Raw genomic sequence first — 9,234 nt, 5'->3', positions numbered from 1 at the left:
CTTGAATATGTTGCTGTATCCTACCCAATAAAGTGTTTGTGGGAGGGTGTTCTCATTCCCCTAACGCCTCGAACTTTCCGCGAGAGTATATAAACTGCTGATTTTAGGGTCTCTGCGCCACTTCTGTTCCATCTTTTCGTGTGTAAAGTACATAGCAGGGGGCGGGAAGCGCCTCTTTCTTCGGCGGCAGTCAACAACCAGGTAATGGCCGATTAATTACTTCTTTTCTTGCTTGCTCAGCAGTTTAACTCTCGGGGCGGGTCCGAAGTTTTTCCATTATGTAACCTTCCTTAAAATGTAAAGAAACTTGTATCTATTCTATCTTTTAAACTACATATTGGGATAGAGAGTGCTTAACCCTCTCGAGCTCCCACTCATATTGTTTTGAGGTGAACTTATTTTCTCAACCTATTCTTCCTTATGTAAATTTGTTTCTTTTCTAAAGTCACCTCCGTAGTATGGGATTAGCCCTTGCATCAGTGGCCTAGAGCCAAATTAGGTTTTGAAACAAATATATTAGGAGTGCAGATCGCCTCCTCTCAAACTGTTATTTTAGAGGTCATTGTAATTACCCTTTTTCATTTAGTTGACCTCAGTAGGTTGGGTATGTTACCCCTGTGTCTATGTCCTGAGAGGACGACTTGAAGGTGGAGTTTGGTGTGGCCTTTGAGAGGCTTAAAGTTTGAGAGCGTGTGGCTCTTTCTTGAAAATTAAGTGTTGTATGCCTCGAGGAGGCTTTTCTGTGTAATTTGGAGCAAGTGGTCTTGAACATGAATGGGGTTTTCTGCCCCTCTGGTAAAACTTATTTTGGAGTAAAGCTGGGCTAATTGCCCTAGAAGTGTGAATTCGGGGCTCGAAGCCCAAATACTGTAAATACTGTAATTGCACCTTTTGTAGCCTTGCAACTCTGTACCTGCCGTACTTGTTATTTCTTAATTTTGAAAAGAAAATATAACCTTGTTAAATTTTAAATTAATTTTACTTTCGTAGCTTGAGACCTGTTCACCACCCCGCACCTTCTTTCACGCATAACTACCACAAAAACACGGTAACAGTTTTCATCAATTTTTGTAATACACTGACTGACAATGACAATGCAACACCAAGGAGGAGTGGTTCGAAAGGGATGAAAGTTGGGGAAAAAACAGAGACAGCACGGACGAATAATTGATGTTTATTTCAAACCGATATGCAGGTTACACAATGCGCACGGCATCGACTCAGTAGGATGCAGGACCACCGCGAGCGGCGATGCACGCAGAAACACGTCGTGGTACAGAGTCAATAAGAGTGCGGATGGTGTCCTGAGGGATGGTTCTCCATTCTCAGTCAACCATTTGCCACAGTTGGTCGTCCGTACGAGGCTGGGGCAGAGTTTGCAAACGGCGTCCAATGAGATCCCACACGTGTTCGATTGGTGAGAGATCCGGAGAGTACGCTGGCCACGGAAGCATCTGTACACCTCGTAGAGCCTGTTGGGAGATGCGAGCAGTGTGTGGGCGGGCATTATCCTGCTGAAACAGAGCATTGGGCAGCCCCTGAAGGAACGGGAGTGCCACCGGCCGCAGCACGTGCTGCACGTAGCGGTGGGCATTTAACGTGCCTTGAATACGCACTAGAGGTGACGTGGAATCATACGCAATAGCGCCCCAAAACATGATGCCGCGTTGTCTAGCGGTAGGGCGCTCCACAGTTACTGCCGGATTTGACCTTTCTCCACGCCGACGCCACACTCGTCTGCGGTGACTATCACTGACAGAACAGAAGCGTGACTCATCGGAGAACACGACGTTCCGCCATTCCCTCATCCAAGTCGCTCTAGCCCGGCACCATGCCAGGCGTGCACGTCTATGGTGTGGAGTCAATGGTAGTCTTCTGTGCGGACGCCGGGAGTGCAGGCCTCCTTCAACCAATCGACGGGAAATTGTTCTGGTCGATATTGGAACAGCCAGGGTGTCTTGCACATGCTGAAGAATGGCGGTTGACGTGGCGTGCGGGGCTGCCACCGCTTGGCGGCGGATGCGCCGATCCTCGCGTGCTGACGTCACTCGGGCTGCGCCTGGACCCCTCGCACGTGCCACATGTCCCTGCGCCAACCATCTTCGCCACAGGCGCTGCACCGTGGACACATCCCTATGGGTATCGGCTGCGATTTGACGAAGCAACCAACCTGCCCTTCTCAGCCCGATCACCATACCCCTCGTCAAGTCGTCTGCCTGCTGGAAATGCCTCCGTTGACGGCGGCCTGGCATTCTTAGCTATACACGTGTCCTGTGGCACACCACAACACGTTCTACAATGACTGTCGGCTGAGAAATCAGGGTACGAAGTGGGCCATTCGCCAACGCCGTGTCCCATTTATCGTTCGCTACGTGCGCATCACAGCGGCGCATTTCACATCATGAGCATACCTCAGTGACGTCAGTCTACCCTGCAATTGGCATAAAGTTCTGACCACTCCTTCTTGGTGTTGCATTTGCTCTGTCAGTCAGTGTATATGGATTTCTCAGAATCTACCAGTTTAAGTAGTTATTACCTCAAAAGAAATCAGTTGATCCACTGAGTGTTTTAGACCAAAACGAACTGCGTACCTCAATCAGAACGAAAGATTGGTTCAATGAGAAAAAATGCTGAAGGAATGAGACGTCAAATTTAATGTGCACTCATAACTTTTCTCAGAATGAATCAATTTGAATAGTTAAGAGCTGAAATGAAAGAACCTGATCCACTGAGTGTTCTTAGGCCAAAACGAACTCCGTACCCCAATTAGAACCAAATATATGATTGCTTCAAAGATACAAAAAATTGAAAAATGAAATAATTTGAGGAAGGTGAAAGTTAAGTGATTTATAGTACCTGATGACAAATTTGTGCATGAATACCTTTCAGTTAAAACAAAAATGAAGGAAATCGACCGGATAGAATGGCCGGACTGACTGACTTTGATTTTCATATATTTTTAAATATATAGATTAGCAATTTCGCGCTGGCTCCGCCCGCAATGTGCAAAGTATGGTGTTGTTCGTTACCCTCCTCACGGATGTATTAGCGAAGTTCCGACTTAATGAAATAAAGCACATGATCTGCTGCGGTAATATACAGATTTCACCCAGAGAACCGGTCGTGATGTAAACATAAGCACGTGCTTGGGTTAACGTTTATTGGTTAGTACTGCCGCGGGACACCTACGCGGAGACATGAAACTAGTTCGTTAGCCACATCATGGCTAATGCGATCCTAGATGCAAAATGTCCGAAATATAATTCCTCAAATATTTTAAGTCAGAGAAATGTACAAAAAACTATTTGTATTCAATGGTATTTAATATAAACAAGCATTTCAAATTGAAGAGCACCAGGGATGCATTCGCTCATACTTCACCCGCCATTTTGTTAAGCTGTAAGATTGGGAACCAAGCAGATAAAGTGCATGAGTAAGTGAGTGAGTGAGTGAGACATTCCTTGTTCTTGTGCAACGTGGATCACCGAGTTGAGTTCGTTAAGCATCGCAAAGGGAAAACTTTGAAAAGTGGCGAGAAGGCAATTGCATTGAATGTGTTTCATAAATTTTGTAAGGAATACCCGACTTCAGCTTTAAAGGATTTGCGAAGCTGACATCCGAGTTCAACTGTGTTTCGGAGTGGAGCATTATAACCACGCGCAGCGAACGACTGCACGAAGGATTGGTAAGAACACATGGGAAATCGAAGAAGTGCCGACTTGTAAGGCGTTCGTCTTTTATCATATTCTGATTAGGTAAAGTACTGTACATTTTATTGTTTTAATATTGCCTTTCTATGCTATAAGTTCCTCGCCAGAAATTTATTTGATTAGAATATTAAATGTGTGTTTTACTTATATGTGCTGTTATGATTTATTTATTACGTATTTACGTTTTGGCCATAAATTCAAATCTACCTTTCTTTTCTGATATGTTAAATATCGAGATGCCATTTATCATTCATTGTTGTTTATTTCTCGCAGTCAGTGAGTATAATTTGTGCCGTAATCCGCATCACAATTGCGTGTCAACTACATGTTGACGTCAGTGGTATCCGGCAACAGTCCATGTAGAGTTAATCCTGATGTAATCGCCGCAATCAAGCGAAGTAACAACAGTTTCAAGACTGCCCACGTGGTTCCTGCCATGCGTCCGGGAGTAGCCCAGTGATTCTCCAATCAGCGTTTAGACCGCGGATGGATACATATGGATACACATTTTTCTTTGTTTACATCAGGTTCGGTTCTCTCGGTGACGGGAGAATAGAATGTAATATTATGTCAACAAAACACTTGAAAATACATCACACAAAGAAATTGAATTAAACGTTCCTTGGAACAACACTACGCGCTGAATTGTTGAAAAGTCCTTGAAAGATCTTCGTTATGGAGACAAATGTACTCATAACTTTTCTCAGAATCTAGCAATTCAAGTAGTTATTTCCTCAAAAGTAAGTGCTTGATCCACTGAGTGTTTTTAGACTAAAACGAACTGCGTACCTTAATTAGAACGAAAGATGTAATTGCTTCAAAGAGAAAAAAATGTTGAAGAAATGGGACGTCAAAATGAATGTGCACTCATAACTTTCCTCAGAATGAATCAATTGGAATAGTTAAGAGCTGAAATGAAAGATCTTGATCCACTGAGTGTTCTTAAGTCAAAACGAACTCCGAAAAAAAGAAAGAAAAAAAGAACTCCGTACCTCATTTAGAACTAAAGATATGATAGCTTCAAAGAGAAAAAATTAAAAAATAAAATAATTTGAGGAAGGCGAAAGTTAAGTGATTTATAGTGCCTGATGACAAATCTTTGCATGAATACCTTTCAGTTAAAAATGAAGGAAATCGACCGGACAGAATGGCCGTACTGACTGACTTTAGTTTTCATCAATTTTATATATATATATATATACTTTGGTTTCTCAGTTCCATTTTCTTCAATCATCATTTCACTTAGGTATTGTAATGTACATAAGGTTAAGACTTTCTGTAACGAACCTCCAGGTTGAGTATCAGCTCCTGTTGTATGTTGTACTTGTATGACATGAAAATACATGTACCATAAAGTACAGCTGAGAAATACACCAGCCTAACATACTGCCCCCATTTTTCCCGAGCTAAGCCCAGCCATCGACCGAGAGATCCCAAGGTGGACCTTTCGATCGTTGGCTATCACTTTCTAGAGGCATTTAAGGGATGTCAAGGATTGATGACCAAGCAGGATAAAAACACAACACTCTGACATTTATTCAGATAAGCAAACAATAAATGAAAATATTCTTACTAATATTTTGTTTTACATAGAACTTCCATAATATTGGATTTCTTCCTCCTTATTAAGAGTGACACGTGTTCTTAATCTCCAGCCTTACTGTGCTGTAATGAAAACCAAAGAAAAATTAGGCCTCTTGCCTTCCCAAATCGAAATATTTGATTGAAAGAATTTAAATAAATTAACATAGAAGTTCATAAAATAATTAACAGCTGTCTTGCTAACGAAGGTTTTACAATAAATGTGCTCAAAGTTTTACCAATTCAAAGTAGTCTCAACACGTGGTTTTAAGATGTACTCAACTGAATTTATCATTTACAGTATTGAATATTAGTCAATGACACCAACATGAACTTCAGTAGAAAATGAAAATTGATTTCAAAATTCTCAAAAATAATTAATTATTATTTTGATTATTATTATTATTATTATTATTATTATTATTATTATTATTGATTTTCTCATCATTTAATTAACCTATGTTTCATTGTCACACGATCGTGTTCTCATTACTTTTCCACTGCATCATTTACCCAATGATCGTCATTAGCATTTCACAATAATTATTTTCAATTAATTATTAATGACTTGGTTTCACCATAACTCAAAGTAATCATGCGGCTAACGACTTCTACTTCTGATCTTTGTATTTCATTTCTATTCAAATTAATCTTAAAATATTTCAAAGTTCAACTATAAATGAGTCGGAAATTTACATTATCCACGTGTGAGCTAGTTAAATACATTTAATTTACAAATCGAGTGCCTTCGTAAAATAACGAGATGATCTTTCCTTTTAAATCTCGCTAATGAAGAAAATAAATCCCTTTTCTAGTCTTCCTCGACTTAAGTTGATCAAACTTTCCCTTAAGGGCATGAAAATTACTTCTTAAGGCAACACACAACGATGAGTGTAATCTGCGTCGCAGCAAGTGCACGACCAGATCAAATTAAATGGGACCAACATGACACAAGAGAAATATACATATTTACACACATACACACATTCACACTAGGAAACACGTCTTTTATGTACATTATTTACATCGAATCCTGTTTTGGCAAGTTTATTCATGATTTTTACGAGTGGTCAGGTCGCGTAATATCTAGCAGAAATAATCTGTGTACTGAAATTATCCTTCATTAATGGTGGCTAGTGAACGAAGTCATGGGTATCACTTGGTAGAAACACATTTCACATATCAATGTAAGTTCATCTAACTCATGAAATTATAATGGAAGATTCTAGTAAAATCCATAAGCACTACCATCGTTTGGGCTACAGGTTGAAACTATCGCGAGCGTGAGCCTTAATCGTACTATTTTTATTCCCTATCTGTGAAATACACTCGCAACACGTGCTCCAATAATTATAATCTATCTTGCGCTCCCAATACACAAGAATAAGTCAAATATCATCATTAAATCATCAATTGCTCAATTATACAACAAATATCCCTCTGGATTGGTCATATTCCAGACCCTTCATGAACAGAGCACATTCAATCTCACATATAAGGACTCTACAGTAATTTTATGGCTCACGAGCGTTTAATTCTGTTTTACCCGATCTTTAGTCAATATTATTATTATTTAAGTGATTATTACATCTACTGATCCTCGTGGAATATCGTAAAATTAGATGACTTCACCATAAATACAACAAGTGATCTTGAAAGACACTAGGTTCGACCCTATTCACTCAAAATGTACACGCAAATTTCAGTCCAGTAACTTTCAACATTACAAGGGAAGTAGATTTATCGTGTGGTCAGTGATTATTAAGTATACAGCTCCTAAGCATGGGAAATCATTCAAAGACAACCTACATGTCTACTCTAATAGATTCAAAATTTCACTCACACGTACCTAGTCTACCACGACACCTTAAGAAGTGGAAAAATGAAATATTTCTAACTACAACAAACTAATAGATCTACGACTTAAAGAAGAAAGACCTCTAGTTGTACAAAAGGTAAGACAGATAAATTAAATTAAAAAGTACTCAAGTTTTAGATGGAGTTCGATTCCCGTCGACAGTCAATTATTCCAGCATTTTCCTCCGGTCAGTCTCCTTCCAATTACTAGATACAGCTCACATTTTTACAGCTCCATGGAGGCTCAGTAGCAGGTGTCCCTCGATGAAGTTATGTTGTCGGTAGTTGTGGAATTGTCCATCTTGAGGTGTTCAACTTCTAAGACGACTTCCGTAGAACGCCGGTCACAAGCTGTAACTGAGATGACGAAATTAAGTATTTTGCACAAGCACACGTCGAATATTAATAGCTCGTCTACACAGTCACACTTAACTTGGTTCTTAAGGCGTTTTTATTCCATAGAAATTCACTAATTCTCGCTAAATTCTGGCAAAACGGGCGTTGATTTGAACTGGAAATTACTTCTCCACGTGGTCCGATAACGTAGTTTCCACACAGCAGCACAGCGAAGAATATTCAGGGTAAGAGCAGGATATTCAGAGAGAGCGATTTACTCGAAACAAGGCCTTTTTATCTTATCAGCCTGGGAGGTGTGATCTTCAACGAGAACGGTAATTGGCTGATGGTCTCATTTAATTGGCTCAGACTATTCCAGATTGTGAGTTGCGCGCGTGCGGTGGTAGTCACGTGGTTTGCTCTGACCTTGGCACAGTCCTGCCGGTGTATCACCCCTCTGAACGACGAAAAAAACTCGTTCTTAGCTCGCCACTACTCCCCAAATGACGTGCTGCAGCTCCAAGCAGACAATAAAACTTTTACTTTCCACTTGTTGAAAATATTCATAATATCGCCAATTTTAACGGGGACAATACAGGCAGTACAAGGCGGGAAGAAAATGTAAAAATTGTACATAATGATGTAAAATATATCTCACATGTTGATTGGAAAAATGAATGGATGGACGGCGTAGAAGGTTTAGGCATAATGCAGATGTAAAAATACACGGGAGAAATTTGTGCAATCTGTTCTTATCAGGGTAACATCTGATATGTCATGCATCGCAGAATGTTAGACTTATTTTTGGAAATCGACGGAATGCTAGGGACTTGCTCCACCTCTGTCACGGAGTGGCCCAGCTTTGCAGTGTGGTCAGAATCGGCCCACACTAAACAAAAAAGCAAAATTATGTTTAAAATTCTGATACTTATTTGTTCATTTGTATGAATATTAATAATAATTGTATGTTTCATAGAATGTTTGTATATATTTTCTTGGTCTCAGTTCCTTCTCACTGCTTACGCTCTATAATGATAAAGAGATGTTGATGTAGCCACTAAGATGCACACAAAATGCTGTCAGTTGGTACACTTATTTATTTAGAATTATTTATCTACACATTACACATCAAACAGGCGTATAAGCTATTTAACGGGCGTCACAACAAAACAACTTATCAACAAACCACCATTCTTAACAACTGCCTAAAACTAAGCATATGGAGATGCAACCTTGAAACAGATGGCTGCTGACTGCCACAGCATGTATTCCTAAACACAACACGAGGTCACAAGTATACTTCTGTTAAACCATAACTCCAACTAAGCAGTAACTCATCTCTCTACCATCAAGACCACCTCCTTATATATGTGTTTGGTCAGACATGCCATAACAGGCCTTCTCGTAAATTCTAGTGTGCTTAAAGCCCAGATAAAATGTAAAGAATATTCTCTATAGTTCTCGTCCCACCCAGTGCCATTCTTGGATGTTACAGTGTGTCTCACAAATATTCAATAAACAAAGATATTGTATGAACTGTTGTATGCACTGTTTTATCCCTACTGGGAGAGTGGGGTTAGTGAAATATAGTTAGCATGCTTGCTCTCACATTATTCTTCAGTAAAGGATACTAAATCAAGAACCATAACAGTCGTAGTTACCCATCATACACACACACACGGCTTAGCAATAGAAAGGTGCCGCAAGGAGCAACATTTCCACACTTGAGTGTAGTATTGGCAGCAAGAGG

At 40.1% G+C, this 9,234-nt stretch overlaps 1 pseudogene; it reads left to right on the top strand.

Moving 5' to 3' along the window:
* The first annotated feature begins 8,202 nt into the window (after positions 1-8,202).
* Positions 8,203-8,377, top strand: LOC136859240 (U2 spliceosomal RNA; annotated as a pseudogene).
* The last annotated feature ends 857 nt before the right edge of the window (positions 8,378-9,234 follow it).

The sequence above is a fragment of the Anabrus simplex genome, chromosome 1, assembly GCF_040414725.1.
Source record: "Anabrus simplex isolate iqAnaSimp1 chromosome 1, ASM4041472v1, whole genome shotgun sequence".
Taxonomy (NCBI): domain Eukaryota; kingdom Metazoa; phylum Arthropoda; class Insecta; order Orthoptera; family Tettigoniidae; genus Anabrus; species Anabrus simplex.
This window is presented reverse-complemented; position numbering and strand designations above follow the sequence as displayed.